This window comes from Orbicella franksi, chromosome 4, assembly GCF_964199315.1.
Source record: "Orbicella franksi chromosome 4, jaOrbFran1.1, whole genome shotgun sequence".
Classification (NCBI taxonomy): Eukaryota; Metazoa; Cnidaria; class Anthozoa; order Scleractinia; family Merulinidae; genus Orbicella; species Orbicella franksi.
The window spans coordinates 11977301-11998430 of record NC_138148.1 but is presented as its reverse complement, the minus strand read 5'-3'; the positions used below and the strand labels follow the sequence as shown (position 1 = coordinate 11998430).

Below are 21130 nucleotides of genomic sequence, written 5' to 3'. Positions count from 1 at the left end.
GTTTTCTTTCGACACATACTGGGGTGACATACTACTAAATGGGCGTGGCCGGGAGCCACGAGTCAAGTCAGTCAATTTGCCATGCTTAACCGCGAAGAGTGATAGTGAGCCACTAGTGGAAGGACTGTGTGTCCTCCTCCTGTACTCCCTCCCCTTCTCTACAAAAATTTAACGATCCTCCCCCCCTCCCACCCCCGTAAAAGGTGTTTGTAAATACCGAAGCCAAACACCGGCAGTTCCTAAGAATACTTCCGCCAAGTGTAGTTATTAGTAAAATACTTCAGAAGCACCGAGTTTGGAGCTTTTCCGCGCACGAGTGGGAGAGGTATATCTAGTCCCATGTCTTCGCACCCGCACGGTAGCATACACAGTTTCAGGTTCTTTAGGTCACTCTCCATCGCCAAGGCACAGGAGTCTTCCTGGTCGTGTACCAAAGGATGCTGGAGCTGGAGTATTTCTACAACTTCCTTTGCCTGACTAAAATTTCTCTCCTCTTCAGATGCCTGAACATGCATCTCATCAGGATCACTTTGGCGCATTGCGGCACTTAGGTAAGAGAAAAACTAGCACCTGAAAAAGACGAATATTGTAAGGATCCCCGGCACTGCGCATTCCCGCGCCACCAGTTCGGTGTCAACCTTTCGGCCTGTCGTTTGACCAACGCGGAATTTTGCCATAAGATACGATTGCTGCTTGTAACTGACTGCCCTGAGAGCCCAAACCTTTTTTAAAACAACGAGGGCTTCCTGGTGACCTATTGTGGCTTTGAGTTAAGCGCCAACGCCTGCTCCAAGCAAGGTTTGTAGCACATTTTGGCTAAGTCCATAAGGGAATAGCTTTCAAGGGACTGAGTACATTCCTCCAGCGACAAGTGCCTCTCTAAAGTAGACAGCCTATAACAGACACGAATGCAGCGGCCTTGAAGACATCAATACACCCCTACCGTGCATGGTTACTATCTATGGAAACCTCAGCAGACGCTTCCTCGGTCACACCCGTTGATAATGGCACTGATGTTAAGGTCGCAGTCACTCTTCTCGGTTAAGCATGGCGAGTTGACTGACTTGACTCGTGGCTCCCGGCCACGCCCATCTAGTAGTATGTCACCCCAGTATGTGTCGAAAGAAAACTTAAGATTCTCTCAAATACGATTAACATTACAACCAGACCGACTGCGTGTTGGACAACGCTAAATTACTGTGATACTTCGAGAATCATCTAGTGTTTCAGTGCTGGCGTTAAGAGCTGGAGACCACTTAATCTTCCACGGCATACAGATATCCGAAATTTCCGGGAATACCCTCTCCCCCCTCCCCGACTGTAGCTACAACTAAGAGCCATTCAAAAACAAGAAATAATTGTTCCTCGATAGGACAGCTTTAACAAGCGCATTTCAATCTACTGTCACTACTTTAAACTTGTAGTCGGTTTGTGTAAATTGCGAAATGTTGAACATCTGCGCAAGAGCAGTGAAAGCGTGACTGGGCTGCTCGTACGGTTGTGTGACAACTTTTACTGAGTCTCGAATATCAGCCACGCAGCATGGTTGCCGATATAATAAATACAGATTCACGGGGCCCCTGATTCTTACAGCAGAAAGCTTGGGCTCTTTAAGGCAATGCGGAGTGGTATCGAGGGGAATCGACGGCTTTTAGGTATGTTTTCTGTAACATTTTCCGGTTAAATTAGTCGTATTAATATTTTGTTTATTTGTTTCGGGTCAGACCGCTTCACATCTTGTTTCCAATTTATATAGGCGAAATTTATTTGGAACTTGCCACTACACTTTTAAACTTACACTTTTGATGACCTCGGTTTGATTTTGTTGTTGTACCGGTAATACATTGCTGGATTAACCTCTCGACTTCTTGAACTTGAACGGAGATCGGCTGTTTACCAAATTAGAATAAGGGCGCGATTTTGATTTGCTTCAAGATATTTCAACTCGATTAATTTACAGTCCTTTAACGTCCTTGATGCTAAAAAGCGTTCCAAGTTGACCCATTATTGTGTCTTAACGAACTTAAAGCGTTTTGGTGAATCGAAAACATTAAGGTTCCAGGAAATCTCTTGCGTTTGTTATGACAACCATTCACGTGTTGTTGACATTAAGGAAATACACGCGATGACAAACTAGACATGACGGCGGACACGAAATTAAACAAAGTTAACGCGCAATGGTTCGAAAACGTCTGAAAACAGTTTTTATGCAGTGGACATTATGTTTCTACTGATAGCAGTGAATTGACGGGATTCTAATTAATGATAGCCTTTTACTTTCGCCATTGAAATTGATTTGTCTCTGGTTCGTGCATAATTATTGTGTTATTTGCGCCCAACACATTGACATAGATTTTCGTTTTTCACAAAGGGAAATACTGCGAGTTCGAGCATGAAACTTGGCATGGTATATCTTTAATAATGATATTTTAAGGCTGTAATGTAAAATAATCGGAAAGTGAGGTACCAGATGCATTTTTATGCTGATAAACATGACCTATATTTTGCCGTTATTTTTCACACACTTCATAGCTGTTTTTAAAATGGTTCGGAAAACCACTATATCAACATATCTGAGATTAGTTTAAAGCGAGGAATAAATTAGAGTGGTTGTTCCACATTTGTGTGAAGTTTGAAGTCAATTGAGTTTATTTTAAGACTTAAGCAGCGCTTCGTCCTCGCACCTTATTTCGGTCATTTTATTACACGAAAAACCGCACTTTGACCGCGCTTTCAAATTTTCACGAATTTCTGAAAAATAAAAATTCGCTGGAACCTCTAAATATGATTTTTAGAATTAGGTCACCTAAGGGTATCTTTGGGCAAAATATGAGCGATTTGTCAAATGGGACGTTGACCGGCGTTTCTCGATCCTAACAGTCAGCCATTCTTAAGACATGCAAAATTCGATTGGTATAATTATTTGTGAAAAACTTTGCCTCAAATTGCCATCACGGGCTCATTCATTTCTTTTATGAAAAGGAATATTTCCCACAACTGTGGTAACTTTTTACAAAATAGAACAACCATTGCATCCCCTCCCCCGAGATCCAATCTGCACCCCCCCCCCCCCCGCTATTTGTGGCTCGTTAAATATGGGGCGCCGTTTGTAAATTTATTATTTAGACCGAATTTATGCCATTTTCCCCTTATTTATAAATAATTGGAAACGCCACAAAATTTGTTTATAAATAAGACACAAGAACTTGTCCGTTGATATGTAAATAATTATTTTAGGTACGTTCTGATTTATAAATAATCTTTTACCATAGAGTTATTATATATAAATAATAAACTAAACAACTTCAATTATTTATATATCAGGTCATCTCTAAAATAGTTATTTACATATCATAAAGTTTGTAAATGCCATTATTTATAAATAAATTACTTCACCGGGAGTGTAAATTCATTATTTAGAAATAATAAATTTCACCTCGCCGAGTGTAAATTTATTATTTATAAATAATGAACTTCACTGAGTGTGTAAATTCATTATTTAGAAATAATGAATTTCTCCTCGCCAAGTGTTAATTTATTATTTATAAATAATGAACTTCATTGAGTGTGTAAATTCATTATTTAGAAATAATGAAGTTTCATTTCGCCGACTGTAAATTTATTATTTAGAAATAATGAATTTAACCGTGTGTGTAAATTCATTATTTAGAAATTCATTATTTAGAAATAATGAAGTTTCATTTCGCCGACTGTAAATTTATTATTTAGAAATAATGAATTTAACCATGTGTGTAAATTCATTATTTAGAAATTAATTATTTAGAAATAATGAAGTTTCATCTCGCCGAGTGTAAATTTGTTACTTAGAAATAATGAACTTCACTGAGTATGTAAATTCATTATTTAGAAATAATGAAAGTATGAATGGTTGACCCAGCGTCTCTTGCCCGATCGATTTCGGAGGCTGTTTCTCGCGCTATAAGTGAGACAGTTAATGCTACCCTTGCTCAAGTAGGTAACGGCGGCGGTATGTAGCCTGAAATTCAGCAATGGCGGATCTGGAGGAGGGGCCCGGGGAGCCCGTTCTCCCCCCCCCCCCCCAACCCCCCGCCTCAACTCTCTATTATGGAGTTCTTATTCACTCAGCAATTCGGCAGCTCACACTGCAACAGGAACAACTACTCAAAGGCCGAGGTAACAGGTAAATTTTAAGAAAAGAAACTGCTGCATGAAGAAAATAAAAATCGCTTGGCGTGTTAAGTGAAAGGTCTGATTTCTATTGAAATTCAATAATGGTTTAAACGTAAATGAATTTAGCTTTCCACGTGTACGATCTTTAGACTTGCCTGGAATAGACATGCCCAGCCGTGACTTCACCAGGCCAAACAAAGTGTGTCACACAGCTATCCGTCCAAAGGTCACAAAGGTCACAAAGAATTTAACCTGCGAGCGGGCTCACGTTTGAATCAAACACGCGAGTGACGAAGAGGAATAGCGATCGGCGGGAAAGAGACGCCAAGAAAGTGACTTTCTCCTCTCGCGGCTTCGCCCGTGGATTTCTCGCTCTCAGCTACGCCGAGCGCGTTTGTGCTCCAACGTGAGCCTGTTCACAGGCTACAAAGAATTATCTAAACATCTAAAGACATTATTCGATTTCCCGATTTTAAAAGTTCTGCATTTTCTTCATGCAGCAATTTCTTGGCTTAAAATTTACCTGTTACCTCGGCCTTTGAGTAGTTGTTGTCGTTGTCGTTGTTCCTGTTGCAGTGTGAGCTGCCGAATTGTTGAGTGAATAAGAACTACATAATAGATATTTGAAGCGTGATTCTCGCTTAAACTCAATTAACCAAAATAGGGGGGGGGGGGCCTCCCCTAGATCCGCCACTGCTGAATTTCAGGCTGCATACGTACCTGAGCAAGGGCAGCATTAACTGTCTCACTTATAGCGCGAGAAAAAGCCTCCGAAATCGATCGGGCAAGAGACGCTGGGTCAGTCATTCATACTTTTATTATTTCTAAATAATGAATTTACATACTCAGTGAAGTTCATTATTTCTAATTATTATATGGCTGCGTCTCACAAACACTAGGAACTACCGAATTCACGAATATTATTGGCTGAAATCGATATTGACCGCGGTCTAGATTTTCCCATCTAGACCGGCATCTAACTAGACCGGTTTCATTTTGCGTTGACAAAGTAGCAAACTAAAATACAAAAATGTTCACCATTTTCTTTTATTTTCTTCTCAATCATTTATGGCACTGCCAAAAAGCCTGATGACAAAACAAACAAGTAAAGAGAACGAGCAAATTTCGGCAGGTTTAAGTTAAGCTCATCGCCGTTCGCAAGCAAACTGTCGGCAAACCAGTTACATTAAACGAATTAAAGTTTTCTTCTTTGCCATATAATAAACATCTTATTAACCGAGCTAAGTCGGTCTGTATGGGAGAATCTTGACCTCGGTCGTGTGTACAGACCTCACTGTGTTCGGTCTGTACTCACGACCTCGGTCAAGATTCTCCCATACAGATCTCCAGCTCGGTTAATAAGAGCTAAGTAATAAATTTACATTCGGCGAGATGAAACTTCATTATTTCTAAATAATTAATTTCTAAATAATGAATTTACACACACGGTTAAATTCATTATTTCTAAATAATAAATTTACAGTCGGCGAGATGAAACTTCATTATTTCTAAATAATGAATTTCTAAATAATGAATTTACACACACGGTTAAATTCATTATTTCTAAATAATAAATTTACAGTCGGCGAGATGAAACTTCATTATTTCTAAATAATGAATTTCTAAATAATGAATTTACACACACGGTTAAATTCATTATTTCTAAATAATAAATTTACAGTCGGCGAAATGAAACTTCATTATTTCTAAATAATGAATTTACACACTCAATGAAGTTCATTATTTATAAACAATAAATTTACACTCGACGAGGAGAAATTCATTAACACTCAGTGAAGTTCATTATTTATAAATAATAAATTTACACACTCAGTGAAGTTCATTATTTATAAATAATAAATTTACACTCGGTGAGGTGAAATTTATTATTTCTAAATAATGAATTTACACCCCCGGCGAAGTAATTTATTTATAAATAATGGGATTTACAAACTTTATGATATGTAAATAACTATTTTAGAGATGACCTGATTTATAAATAATTGAAGTTGTTTAGTTTATTATTTATATATAATAACTCTATGGTAAAAGATTATTTATAAATCAGAACGTACCTAAAATAATTATTTACATATCAACGGACAAGTTCTTGTGTCTTATTTATAAACAAATTTTGTGGCGCTTCCAATTATTTATAAATAAGGGGAAAATGGCATAAATTCGGTCTAAATAATAAATTTACAAACGGCGCCCCATAGTTAAATGCTTAATACTTCGCGTAAGAAACTTACACTGCATTTTTCTCAAAAGTTTACTTTTGTACCGACTGACTTCGCGCCAACATTTCTACTTTGCAAGGTTTTTAAGTAGAATTTCCGAAACTTGGGCTCATCAAAGACCAATAGTGTCGTGATGTTATAAACCAAAAAAAATCGTAACATTTTAAGGTCTGTCACGTGACATGAGATGATTTGTCCACTGGATGTGGTAAAAAATAAGGTTATTTCCAATAAAGCCTGTAAAAAACACTGAAAATAAGAGTTAACTGTCAAAACTTAGGTTCATCGCACAGAACAAAACAGAAACTTACACGACATGCTTATTTGACAGTCAAATCTTGTTTTGTAAAACAGCAGGAGGTGTTGGCGTCAATACTATAAAACACTACCTCAAAAGGCTGTGGCTGGTTTCCAGAGCAACCATTCTGAGTAAAACTCTAGAAATTTAATTTCTCTTCTTGAATGCTATAGCACGCAATTGATCTTTCTTCACCATATTTAAACAAACGTTTTGGTCCATTTGAGGGTACCATACCACCATAAGGGAAAATGTTGGATAACCGTATTATTGAATCAGGAATATATCTTATTTTACGTTGAAAAATCATAGGGCTGATTATTTTAACGAAGTCTAATTTAACCTTTGCTTAGGGCTGAGCCACGGCTTAGACCTTGTCTCGATAAACAACGGCTAAATAACGGCTAATTCATTATTGAAACGCGACTGAACTGTGTTTTCTCGAGTCAATGGCTAAACCATGTCTCACTAGGAAATGCATTGTCTGCGAAGTTATTTCGTTTGCCCATTTCCGGATAGTGGTTATGTCTCTGCAACATGGCTTCTAAAACATGTCGCACAACAAATTTAAGCGAACAAGAAAAACTTTTATTAGACGAATTGGGTAGAGACTTTCCAGAAGTGGAAAGCAAGGGCTATGACAGTAAAATGTTGGCAAAAATTAAAGGCAAAGGCATGTGGGGAAATTTTAACTAAATTTAGCTTTCAAAATCCTAATGGTATCAAACGCGACCTCAGTCAGCTTCAAAGACGCTGGTGGTGGCTGAAACTCCAGTCAAAAAAGGGGGTGACTTACATCGTCTGGTAGCATGAAAAACTGGTGGAAGAAAGCCTCCTGCCTCCCAAGTGAGGTAAGCAAATTAGTAGCGGACGCAATCCCAGGCTCAGTTAGTCCTCTAGAGCAGGAATGTGATGATGATGATGATGATGATGATGATGATGATGATGATGATGATGATGAAGGAGAAGAACTTGATTTAAGGCCGGACAAAGACGAGAGGGAAGTTATTACACGGGAAGTGGCGCCAAGTCTACTTGCTGACCTTGAAACTATTAGCAGGAAAAAAGCGGCAAAAGTCACGAAAAAAGGAGGATAGTCAGAAGTACAGTAATTTTCAATCGCTTATAAATATATTTTTTTTGTTCAATGGTGAAATAATGAGCTGGTGTTTGGCATTGCCACTTGTGTCTGCTGCAGCAACAATGTCAAATGGAACATCTTCATCTTCAACGTCTTCATTAAAGTCTTGCTCTCGGTGCGTAAGGGCGAAATTATGCAAAACTGCAGTGGCCACGATAATGACGAGAGCCAAGGTGGTGCACAGTTCCAAGGGCAGACACGGAAAACGTCGTTTTAGCAATTCAAGGTATCTCTCCAGAACACACCTAATACGCCTATGTGCAGTATTGTAGCGTACTTCTCCTGCATTCTTTGACTTGAGGATTGGTGTTATTAAATATGCTCTACAGGCGTATCCACCGTTATTCACAAGAATGCCATCAAGAGCACCATCCCTTAATTTGTTTGCGATGTTGCTGTTCTCAAAAATGCGTGAGTCGTGAGTAGATCCAGGTCAGCGGGCTACCATGTTACTAATAAAGGCATCGCTTTCACAAACGGCTTGGACGTTGATGGAGTAAAACTGCTTTCTGTTAACAAATGCCACAGCATTTTCTTTGCTTGGACATGTGATCCTGATGTTGGTACAATCAATGGCCCCGATCACACCTGGAAAGTGCGCAATATCGTAAAACGTTCTCTTGGTATCAGCCAGGTTCTCTGGGAATGACAGGAACTGTCCTTTTTGTTTGGGCAAGAGCCCTTGAAATCTTGTGAATCACTGTGCATGCAGAAAATACAGAAACACCGAATAAATCGCCAATAACCCTCTGCATGGAAAGTTCCTGTCGCATAGAATCTTAAAGCACTTAAAACTTGCTGCACTGATTGGTGTAAGCGGTAGACCTCTCCTTGTTTGATAGATCTTTATCCAACATTTTTAAGAGCTTATTGACCGAGTCCTTTCTAAGGCGAAAGCTCAAGTGAAAGTCTTCGTCGTCGTATTCCTCTAATGGGTAAATCTATCCCTTAGGTGCCGAATTTGTCGAACATGTATATTACGTCGATTGGCGTAGTTTCTTGAGTGTCTGTAGCGCAGAGGTCCCTCCATTTCAAAATGGCTGACCATGAAAATATCGTTAAATAGCGTTTAAACCTACCTTTGATCAGGTCTAACTTACTATTGTTCCTTACTGTAGTCGGTGTTTAGACACTGTCTAAACACTGTTATGGAAAAACGTTTAAATAATCGGTACTCATGGTTTAAACCTGGGTTAGACGATGACTTTCATAAACGTTGTCTAAACTTCGCTTAAATAATCGCTCATAAAGTCCACTTTGTCTGTAGGTAAATTTGATTATATAGATGCGTGCACACGCCATGTAACTTATTCAATACCTCCTTTTTGATAAACATGCAGTTGAAAAGATACTGTAGTGTGGTTTGCTGAAGCGTTTCCAATTACTCTTAGTAATTTAGAGCGGTTTTCAATTGAGTTTCGTAAAACCAAAACCAAACCAATTACTTACTGATAAGACTACTCAATCTCAAATTAAACCGCAGTAAAACCAAAACCAAAGTAATAGCGAAGCACGCGAGTGACGTCATAACTCAGACAAACTCGGACAAACAAAACGGAATGGTGGAAGATTTGAAGCTCTTTAAGCGCGTAAGCAAGTGTTCCTAAAACAATATTTGAAATAAAAATTTGGCCTTCATTTCCCCCCTATTTTTCTCAGAACACGCTTAGGTTGTCTGTCTCTGGTGGGGTTCCAATAATTTGCATTCTATTTTTAGACTTTGCGCGCTTCGTTATTACTTAATTACTTTCGACACTCAATTAAAAACCGCTTTATTTAAGGTGTAATTTCCGTGCGCGCTCTTGCTAATGCCATTCAGCGAGCGCACAAGGATTACACAAAGCAACCGTGACGTCGATACAGCGATCATTTTATCTGGTCAATGCCATCGCTATCGGTGCTTTTTTTTCTTCGTAATTGAACACAGTGTATTTATCGCTTTACTCTTTTATTAAAAATGTATGTTAGAAAAGGTAACTATACAAAGAACCCAGCAATTCTTCAATTTTTTTTACCGAAAGAACCCAGTTAAATGCAGCGCACGCGTAGTAAGGCAAAAAATTGCGATTGAATGCGGAATGGCTTTCTTGGAAATACGCCTATTTCTCGAGAACCACTCGTTAGAATTTCACGACATTTGGCACGAAAATACTTTAGAAAACAAGTAACTGAAACATTGAAAAAAAATTGAAATTTGACAGAGGCAATTTTAAATTTTCCAGCTAACCTTCTACAAGTGATAATTAAACATCTCTCCGTTAACTATTGTTAAAATAGTGCTAATTTGTGAGCATTGCTACAATCTTGTTGCATGCAAATGAAAAAGAAAATCTAACGAATAGATTTTCTGTAAACAAACAAAACCGATTTTAAAGGCCTGTTTATATTTATTCATGTTGTCGTGGCAACGGCGTATACGTCAGCTTAGCTATCAAAAATCCGACGTTTGTGTTGTTAACAAAGTATCAAGGGTTTTAGAGAAAAAGGCCGATTGAACACAGGCATCAAAACGGTGTTAGGCCACCTTACTAGGCACGCAAGCCCTAATGTAACTACTAATCTCATTTTTTATTTAATTCCTTTAGTATGGCTGTTTGCAGATCCTGTTTTTTTCGTGGAATATGGAGGAAAATCTCTGATCAAAGTCCAAAATGGTATCATTCCTGAAGTTTACCTTTGGGAACTCGAAATTCGTGAGTGCAAGTTCGCGAAAAAACATCCCGAGTTTGAGGGAGTCTTCGTTTGCTCTGTTAGTATTCAGTGTCAATACTCACTTTGATACTCTTAAGTCTATTGCATTGCGGGCCTTATTAATAATTTTCAGGTTTCTTCACCGTTTTCTTAATACGCACCTTTGGACATATAAGATCACGCATGCAACAAGAAGTCTGCCTTTTTTGTAATATTTTTAATATAACTCGATAGAAACACGGAACTAGCATGTTTCCGGCGGCTCGTGTGATCAATAAACTTTCTTGCGCAGATTTGAATACCTGTTATGTCAGCGAAACAAATCGGCATCGTGCTACACGTGTTCATGGGCATCTAACAACGAACAAGAACTCGGATGGCTTCCAATACCTTAAAGCATGTTTACATTGATTTATTTTTGTAATGTATAACCTCTTGCAAGAACTGGAAATAGATAAATACATTCCAAATTTTTACCGAGTCAAGTGCCTCGATTCGCCTGTAACCAGCTACGACCCTGGAAAAGAAAGCCAGACATTTGCTGATTTTATTGCTGTCAACCCATGACACCGCCTCCACGCCTTTTCAACTTTAAAATCAAGGAGGCCTTGCTTATTGAGAGGGAAAAACCAAGCAACTTGGCCTTCATTTGATGTTACTTTACTACTTTCTTTTTGATTTGTTGTTGTTAGCTTTTCGTTCTTCAGTCTTCTTTTTGTTTTCAGTGCTATTCTACTCAATGCTCGCACATATTTACAGTAATGTTGTAATTCTCAATTAACACTCTCCATTGACGATTTTTCTGTAACCGTAACTGGCGACGGATACGGATCTTCCGAAACATGTGTTATAAAACTGTTGGCATTTCAGTACTTAAAGATCCCCCTTATCTGCTATCACTGCGGAAATTAGAAGCACAACTGAACTTATTTGCTTTTTTAATATGTGAAAACAGCGTCCTCCAAAGTCTCTGTCATCACTACAGTGGAAAAAATCTGAAGAACTGCCCTCTGGAGAAGTGACGTCTCTATTAGATGCCAACGTTCTCCGACAACTTGTCAGAGTGTATCTAACAAGCAATCCTCCCAAGTCCGCAAAAGATTTTAATTCTCAGGCCGAGCTGAAGGCTGTGAGCCATTGGCGCTGGCTCAAGGATGGCGCAGAGGCGGAGTTAGTGCCCGGACCTCACCATGATCAACGGCTTAAAGAAGCAGCCAATTTTGTATTGAAAAAATGGAAAAAAGAGCTGATCGAGCGGGAGACAAAAGTTCAACAGCCGCCTTCCAAGAAGGAGAAGTTGGACACTGATCATGAAGATGAATCACGCAGTGACGACGACATCATCTCAGGTATGAGAGAAATAAAGTTGAAGTGTGGAAATTAATCTAACCAATTAAAGGAGGTTAGTCGCGGAATTTTGAGTCATTTTGGCCGCGTACAGAAATACCTTTAAATTGAAGGAAGCCTGAAAATAGTAGTTTACTGAGATTGAAAAACACCAGTGAGATAATAATAAACCATAAACGAATAAGGATGATTAAGGATGGAGAAGATTAACACGGATTACAAAAGACGAATTTGAAAAATTTAAGCTAAGCTTTTCAAGATGCGCAAACTGTGGAAATAGTGGGCATCCGTCAATCTCGTGTCTGTCTAAGTCTGCATACGAGCCAAGTGGCCCACCAGGCCGGAGCTTTTGTCCGTTCCCAGTGCCATGAAGTGACTAGGAGTATTTCTACTCTCCCCTGGATGAGATGCTACTCCATCACAGGGTTCCTCTCAGCGTTAAATTCCCCGGTATCTATTTATGCACCTGGGAGAGAGTAATGTGAGAGTAAAGTGTCTTGTCCAAGAACACAATACGATGTCCCCGGCTAGTGCTCGAATTGCTCGAACCGGTGTCGAGTGCACTTGCCATACGGCCACCGCGATAACTTGAAATATCCTTACAAGGACTAGAGAAAGTAAATACTAAACAACTCATTATCTATCCCACGCCTTTTTATTTTTGGACATTGCTCGGCTAAATTTGCATCATTTACATTGCTACGTAATGTGTCCAATATGCAGAAGAACAGACTGCTCTTCATTCTTCTTTAGTGTATTGATTTACCGAGCCAATAAGACCAAGTTTGGCGTGGGCTGTTGGTAGATGAAAATATTTATTATTCCTTCTTTAAGTAGCTTACGGTATTAAATATTATATCTTGAAAGATTGATCCTGCATTTATAGGTGAAATGAAAACTGTTATAAGAATTGTGAAAAATAATAAATTACTAATGTATTACTGAACTGATTGATTGACTGACTGACCGACTCACCGACTCACCGACTGACCTACCAACCGACCGACAGACAGACTGACTGACTGACTGACTGTGTGGCTGGGTGGCTGACCGACTGACTGAATGACTGACTGACTGGCTGACTGACTGACTGACGGACTGACTGACTGGCTGACTGGTTGACTGACTGACTGGCTGACTGGTTGAGTGACTGACTGACTGACTGGTTGACTGACTGACTGGCTGGCTGACTGACTGACTGATTCAATGAGTGGCTGACTCACTAACTAATTGATCGATTGATTGATTGATTGACCGACTCACCGACTGACCGACTGACCCACCAACCGACCGACAGACACGACTGACTGACTGACTGGCTGACCGATTGACTGAATGACTGACTGACTGGCTGGCTGACTGCCTGACTGACGGACTAACTGGCTGACTGGCTGACGGGCTGACTGACTGACTGACTGACTGACTGACTGGCTGGCTGGCTGACTGACTGATTCAGTGAGTGGCTGACCGACTAACTAATTGATTGATTGATTGATTGATTTCTAGATCTCAAACAAGGCATTTTCTTTTTGACAATGTATTACGGAGGTGAGCCATGTTGTTCTATATTTAGGGCAGTGTTCAAAATAACTTTATGGATGTTAATATACTGTTTGCAAGGGAGCCAGTTTCACCATCAACGAATTAAAAAATGGAGCGTATCAGGATATTGCGTCTCTATGTTGCATTGCTGCTGAAATGGTTTTAAAACCCTAAATACCCGAGCGTCTATGAAGCTTATGAATCAGAGTAATGCACTCTTCAACTTGAACAGATTTGCTGATGAAGGACTTTTCGAATTCCTAATACTTTTAGTGCGAATTCAGGCCTGCTTTTGCCACATCCTCGTCGATGTAAACAAATAATTCTAGTTCTTAATTTTACTATAAGAAAATAACGTGAACACAGGGAGGGGGAGCTTTTGAAGCCGTCACGAGCACTTGCAACATTTAAAGGTCAGCGCATCTTAGGGTACAAGTCAATGCGACTTGTCCCTCTAATAAGTAGCGAGAACAAGCCCATCTTGTAGACTAGCCATTTTTGTCAAAAAAAAAATTTAGTTGTAGGGACCAAAATTTTGTCGCGGCAAATTGTCCCACGAATTCAAACCGGTTTGAATTGAAGGGGCAGGTACCCGCTACTTGTCCCTCAATACGTTTTCGCGTGAACGTTAACTGTTCTTAGGACAAGTCCTGGCGACCAAATTAAAATAAATAAATCACAAATCCTCGTTATAAGTTTACACAATTTCCTACCGACTCTTTTTCGAGGCTTACGGCTCCGGTCAGGAGGAAGCTGGAAGACAGTGTTAATGCTGAATGAGCAGCTTGTAGTGTTACACTTAAATGTGCATGCAGTTTTATTAATTTGTTCAAGTGCTACATTGTTAATTCATGCAATAATTTCGGCTTCACTTTGAGAAAGCCGAAGAGTGAAAGAAGGATATCTTTTGTCCCTAGTTTTGGCCATGTTTTTGTGCAATTTTGAACTGTTTTCACAAATTAACGATCGTAAAAGCGTAAAAGCGAGAAATGACGTTATCGATATCCTCACAAGTGGAAAAGTAAAGTCTCCATACAAGCCAAGTGGCCAGAGCTTATCCCTGTTTCAGTAGCATGAAGCGCCTGGGAGTATCTCTACTTCCCCCCTGATGGGATGCTAGTAGTCCATCGCAGGGTTACCCCCAGCACTAAATTCGCCGGTACCCATTTATACACCTCGGTGGAGAAACGCACTGTGAGAGTAAAGTATATTGCCCAAGAACACAACACAATGTCCCCGGCGAGGGCTCGAACCCGGACCGCTTGATCCGGAGCCGAGTGCACTAACCATGAGGCCACCGGGCCTCCCACATCCACATCGATTTTCTTTGACTTATTTTTGTTTTCCCTTGGCAGGAAAAGAATAAAAGACGTAAAGGCCTCCTCCGACATCAAGAGCCGTAATTGTATGGCATTTGATTTGCAGTAGAGAAGGCTCAGAATTTGGACATTTTAGTGCAAAGTGCACTCGCTATTGGGATGGTTTAGGGGGCTGCTGTTCGCCAAGGCAATAACGCACTGAGCACCAACACACTTACGCACTTACGTTCTAACGCACTGCCGCACTACTGTACTAACACAATAAGGAGTAAACTTTAATTTTGTTTAATTAATTAACAAAATTCTCTTTCCTATGCGTGCCTTAGAGATATTGTGATATAATGTACATAGCACAAGCATAAACATCGTGAACAAATTGGATATCCATATTAGCTCTCCATGCAGCAAGACAAGCAGGATTATAATCGTTTATTTAATTCATTTGGTTGTCTTTTCAAAAAGATAGATGGTGAAACAAGAATTGAGCTAATAGCAAGGATGTGATTGTCTTCAGTTACTTTTAAATCTGCAAGTAACTGGTCAAATGAGACATTATCCCCTTCTTTCATGTCATTCAACTGTTTTTGAATTGACTTCCAATTTTCTTAGTGCAACTCAACTATACTTTTATCTAATTCACCTTCCAGAGGATGAACTGAGAATCTGTGTTGATTTCATGGGTGGCTGTGGATAATTGAATCTACACTCCGTTTTTGATTTTTTTTTTTTTTTTTTTCGGCAAGTGTGTGAATGCCTGTGGATTGTCTATTGACCAGTTTCAACAATTCAGGATTATCAGCTGGCTGCTTACAACTAATTACTTTATTAATAAAAGCAGTTACGACAGTTACTCTAACGTCATCATCAATTCCAAATACTGTTGCATTTTCCAGCCATATTAACATATGGATACGAGGCAAGCCCCACTGTTGATACTCTACCCTGTAGAACCAGTCACCACCTTTGCCTAATGGTGCAACTTCACTAATGAGAAAATGATTAATGAAGTGACTTATTTGATAATCAGAGTGCCATGTGACAGGATCAGATTGAATCGATCTACACTTCTCCTCCCAATTCAGATTCTCTAACTGATCATCACCGTATTCTTTCTCGTCAACAAGTATACCAAGTATTTTGAACAAATGAGTCCATTGTATTTCTCCGGAGAAAAAACTACAAAACAATGATCCTGGTCCTAACGGTCTTATCATTGCAACTATGTCTCTTTTCTGAGCCTTTTTGAAAGTATGGAGGACTACCCCTTAATGTTCTCAAAATATTAAAACCTTCATCATGACATGGTGAATCAACTTCTCTAAAGTACCTGGCCTTGGTGCTTCAGTTGTCCAGCTTTCAATGGCTTGTGATTTCCTTTACATTTCCTTATTGCAACTTGAGATTTTCCAAGCAAAGTCTTTATTTGAAGTTTTTTGGCTTTAAAGAACAAATTCTCTACACGTGTGGCAGCCTTTCTGCATGATCGTCCAACTTTAGATTTACAGATATCACTGTGATAAACCGGTGTCAGCCTTTTGTCATTGTCTGGTCTTTTTCACCTAAAAAAATTCCTGGATATGCTAATTCTTCAGAATGTTTAACTCTGAAGACACTTAACGGTCTGTTGCCTTTAGCCGGAGCAACATTGGCAACATTGACGACAAAATGATGAAACATAATGGTATTCACCCACATGGCCTAAATAAGTAAGTCTTGGTTCACAAGAAGGATTAACTGCTTGTACCACATTGAATTCTGCAAAACCTGGATTTGTCTCTACAATATAAATTTTCAAATTAAGTTTGTCTGCAACAGCTTGTATAATGAATCCTTCAACCTATGTGCCTTGTTTAACCATGTTACTAAGATATTCAATCCAGCCGTTTTCTGTATTGCTTTCAGTAAATCAGGAGCAATAAATCAGAATAATCTCTCATATATTCAAGGCCGGACATTCGGATGCAAACATGACTGTTTACATCTCCATATAACTGATGAGACACAGCTCTAAAATAGCAGTCACCTGCCCCACCGACATCCAGTGGCTGAAGTCCAAATTGATTTAACCTATTTTTTTTTTTAATAAACTACCAGGATCAGCTAAAGAAGTTATAATTGCTGGTCTGCTTTCATTCTCAATGGCACTTTCCATGACTTTATTGACAGGATCAGGCACAAAAGTAATTGGTGGAGTGCTTTCATTCTGAAACGAGCTTTCAACACTTTTTGCAAGTGGTGGCTCTTTATTACCAAAAAGGGGAAAGACAATGCAAAAAAAAAAAAAGCAAAGTACTTGGCACAAAGAGGCAAGAAATTCTATTAACACAGATTGATCGCTGGTAGCCACTATATTTTTCTGTTGCCAAATATTTTTTTGAGGGAAGTAAATGTGGATCTTTTTTTCCTAATGCATCACAATGATCATAGGAATGAAAAGCACATCTAGGTACGCTGTTTCGCACTTTTCGAATTCTAAAATGCGCACTGAAAAAACAGTTGCTTCTTTATATATAGTTAAGGTGATTCCCCAGATATAACACTTGATGTTAGATTTTTCTCAAATTTTTTGTGGTTGTTCCTAATAATGCAGTTATTCGAAATGTGCAATAAAAAACATCTGGTACGGTGCTCGTTTAAGAGTCATAACTCGTCAAAGGTGCGTCAAAAATCCGTGCAATGGTAACCATTAAGTGCGTTTTTCTTTTTCTTAGTGCCGCTACGTTTCGGGGTATCAGTGGCCAAACACATAAAAATAAATATTAAAAACTTTCAATAGGTGCATTGCATCGTCTTTTTTTTATTATGCATGGTTACACACACTCATTACAATACTCACACCGCTACTTACTTACTAACACACATGATGACATGTTAGTGACTGGCTAGAAGCCAGTAACCACAAAAAGTAGGAGCTCACAGTTCACCGACAGTCACTTCTATACCATTTTCTTCCCGATTGACTTCCACTGTGGTTCGCGCTGAAGACTTAAGACAAATCTCATCCCACTGTTGATTAAGTAATGTTATTAATTTGTCTTCCAGTTGTGAACATCTCATGCGATTAGTCAATGCATCCATGTCCAAAGCGATGATCTGTCGTTCGATCATGTGGTCCATCTCTCGTAATCCAAGCTTGTTTTTGTGTGTATTCGTATATCAAAGGAATGTTTTCCGTTACGTTTAAATTATCTCCTTAAAACCAGTTTGACCTGTTGTCTAACAGGTTGTGTAGCTATATTGAATCATCAAATCCAACGGTTCTCAGGAACTCGTTTGGCCAGTTTGACGGTGGTTCCTAATTTGTTCTCAGCGAGACCTTTGTTCTTTCTCTATTCTTGGTTTTCATGTGACGTAGTCATATTCCAAAATTAGAAATTATCCTTCCTTCTGAGGTTTTAGTTTCATCAGATAAAAGGCCCTGTAGGAACGTGACGTTTGGCAATGTTTTAGCTCGACAGAGTTCTTCTTTTTGTAACAGAGCACTCCAAGCTTTTGCGTTGCGTGACATGAAAATGGCGGCCAGAAAAGACTGTCGCGTAGGTCAAAAGACGAGTTATCGCTTTAGTTTTTGTTAAATAAACGGTGCTTGCACTAGAAGAAACATCTATTTCAATGTGTCGGAGCACTAGAGTAAAAATGTTCGTTTCAATAGCAAAACTCAAGGACGGATGTTTTTGTTATTTTACGGTCGCCATGTTTGTGCCCCTCCGAAGGGCACAAACATGGCGTCTCCATACAAAGCTCTATAAATTTGGATGACACGCTTCTGCGAATAACGGGCGAATGAACAACAGCAGAAACCTGATTCTTGGCGAGGTTGTTTATATAGCAATCATCTATCATATCCAAGATTCTTGAATTTATTTATTGAATGGTTGCGATTTTTAGTTTTGATCACATGACTGGTGAAAACCAAGAATATAAGCGCCATATCACCCGGATGGTTGGGCAGTAGGTTCACTCCACCACAATACATACATCTCTAATAAACAATAACACATGCATGCATAATTAATTACTCTCCTTCTTAAATCCCTCCCCCCCCCTCCACATACAACCACACGGGTGTCATTTACTCTCCCTCTTAAATTCCCCCCACATATACCCCCACGGCCTACATCTGATTAAATCCCACATATACTTACACAGCCTGCATCTCATTAAACTCCACATACACCCACACAGCCTACATCTGATTAAACCCCACATATACCTACACGGCCTGCATCTCATTAAACCGGTTCTGGATTCATAGCTCACAGGGACGTAGCCAGGAGTTTTCAAAGGGGGGGGGGGGGCTCACACTGTGTCAAAGTGAGGGTACTCACCAGATTGTTGTGTCATTTTTGCCATCTTGTTGTAGGTTGTTTGCTTACAAAAGGCTTACAAAAGGGGGGGGTCACAGGCACCCCAGGACCCCCCCCCCTAGCTACGCCCCTGGCTCATTACCTCCAGGTTCCTGAATTCATGAATAAACAAGTGTTCTAGTCATCCGATCATTTTCTGCATAAGAATGTTATTGTTGTCGGTAAAAAAATTTTTTCCCACTAATCAGTATTATAACAAGCTCGCATTAACAGACTAGATCGTACCGGTAGGTCTAGTTTCTTTGTGTTTCTTTCTCCTACACAGGCCCTATCCCCCACTCGGGGGCAAGGAACTAAGCACACAGGTTAGGGATTTAAAGTATTTTTGTCCTAAAAAAGGTCAGGATTTCAAACCCTCAGCGGCACCCCTATACCCAAGCATGAGTCAAGTATCCCCCCCGGACCAAAATGTTCCCACGTACAGAGTTTTAAGACACTTGCTATACGGTAAGGTTAAGTCATTAACGGTAGCGGTGTGGTAGGTTATTACCAGGCAATTAAAAAAATGAGGGATCACTGGGCTCGTTTTCGAGATAACGCACGTGAAAGACCGTACGTTTTCAGAAGCTTTCTTTGTTTTAAGACGATCTTGGATTAAATTTAATATTGCTCGTCCACCTTCGAAAAAAACTTCGGTTCCTCGAGGGCAGAAGTGTCTAAACTCCAACAAACTATTGCCTGCATACTTTTTTACAAATTATAAAAGCAGTCCATGTATTAAGTGTTGCAGTTCACCTCTATAATTGACGGCATCATGAGAGCACTCTAGCTCTTAAATGTGAGACACAGCATAAATGAATGTATTGCTGCTACGTGTGAACAGGCCATGTTCATTTTCTTTCCTTTATTCATACTACTGTACTGATTACAGAACTATTGCTCCTTTTTCAGAAGCATTAACAGAAATGTAGAAGAAGTGTAGTTTCTGTCTTTAATTCCATGGTGATTGTAAAAAGGTTCTTACTTTGTATTTATTGTAACATTTGTAATGCGCATTTTTTATACAGGAAATGCGCAACATAAATATTAAATATTATTATTATTAAATGTCAACTGAACACACATGCTGAACGATACTTCAGGAGGGCAAAGTTTGCGAGATGAACATTGACCGGTAAAACAGCAGTATATGGTGTGTCAAGCAGCAACAGATTTAAAATATATAGAGGATAGTACATGGCCACGCGGAGTGTTAAACGAAGAGAAAGAGAAGAGAAAATTAGTATATTCTAAGCAGCCATGTAATGTTCTATTTATTATAAAAACGCCAATGAAATAAATTATCATTTAACTTTCGCTGCGAAAGACGCGATTTATTATGATACCGTAGCGACATGATCTTTTCACCTGTGAAAATAACCTGTTATTTTCATTTTCACGTGTGAAGATATGTGATCGCGCGAAAGCTCTCCTGGTATTTCATTGTGTTTATATAATAAATAAGGGTATTGAGGGTATTGAAAATGAAATATACAAGAAACACTATGCACTTATGTGTCATTTCATATTACCTTCATGATTAAGGGAAGAATTATGCAAAGGTCGATTTCTTATCCCTCTCGCCCGAAAGCTTGAAAGAGATATGAAGGAAAGTGCCACCCCTTCCCCCCACAATTATCTCCAAACGTATTGACCCGATAGCAGTCCTACATGGCATGTAAAGCATCCAAACTTGTTTTCTTTAGAAGTTACATCATGATCTGTTACTCGTGATGTCATACCATGCTTAAATGACGTTACATTTCAAACTCTCTGCCATTTTGCTTTCCAAAAGCTTTTCAAATACGTCAGAACAGCTCCGAAATTGTTTTGCAAAATCAGGAAAAACGTAAAAATTCAAGAACTGTAAAGATTTTTGAATTAAATCTCTATAAAATCCAAAATCTTTCTAAAAACAAGAGTTTAAGTTTTAAAAACATAGTAAAATTTGGTAAAGGTAAAGGTAAAAAAAAAGTTTGAAACTTTGTGCCCACCCCTCTCCCCCTCCTTCACGCTAAACAGGGCTGAAAATGCTTGTTTCTTGGTAGCTTTGC

The 21130-nt window shown here is 39.2% G+C and overlaps 1 protein-coding gene and 1 pseudogene across 2 annotated transcripts in view; both read right to left on the bottom strand.

Moving 5' to 3' along the window:
• LOC145484635 (uncharacterized) overlaps positions 1–21130 on the bottom strand; it is a 198198-nt pseudogene that overhangs the window by 156421 nt on the left and 20647 nt on the right. The gene's annotated exons all lie outside the window — the stretch shown is intronic.
• LOC145484653 (uncharacterized) overlaps positions 21035–21130 on the bottom strand; it is an 18276-nt gene continuing 18180 nt past the window's right edge. Inside the window, exon 3 of the mRNA XM_081463256.1 lies at positions 21035–21130. This exon is cut by the window's right edge and continues 209 nt beyond it. The gene's annotated coding sequence lies outside the window, so the exon portion shown is untranslated.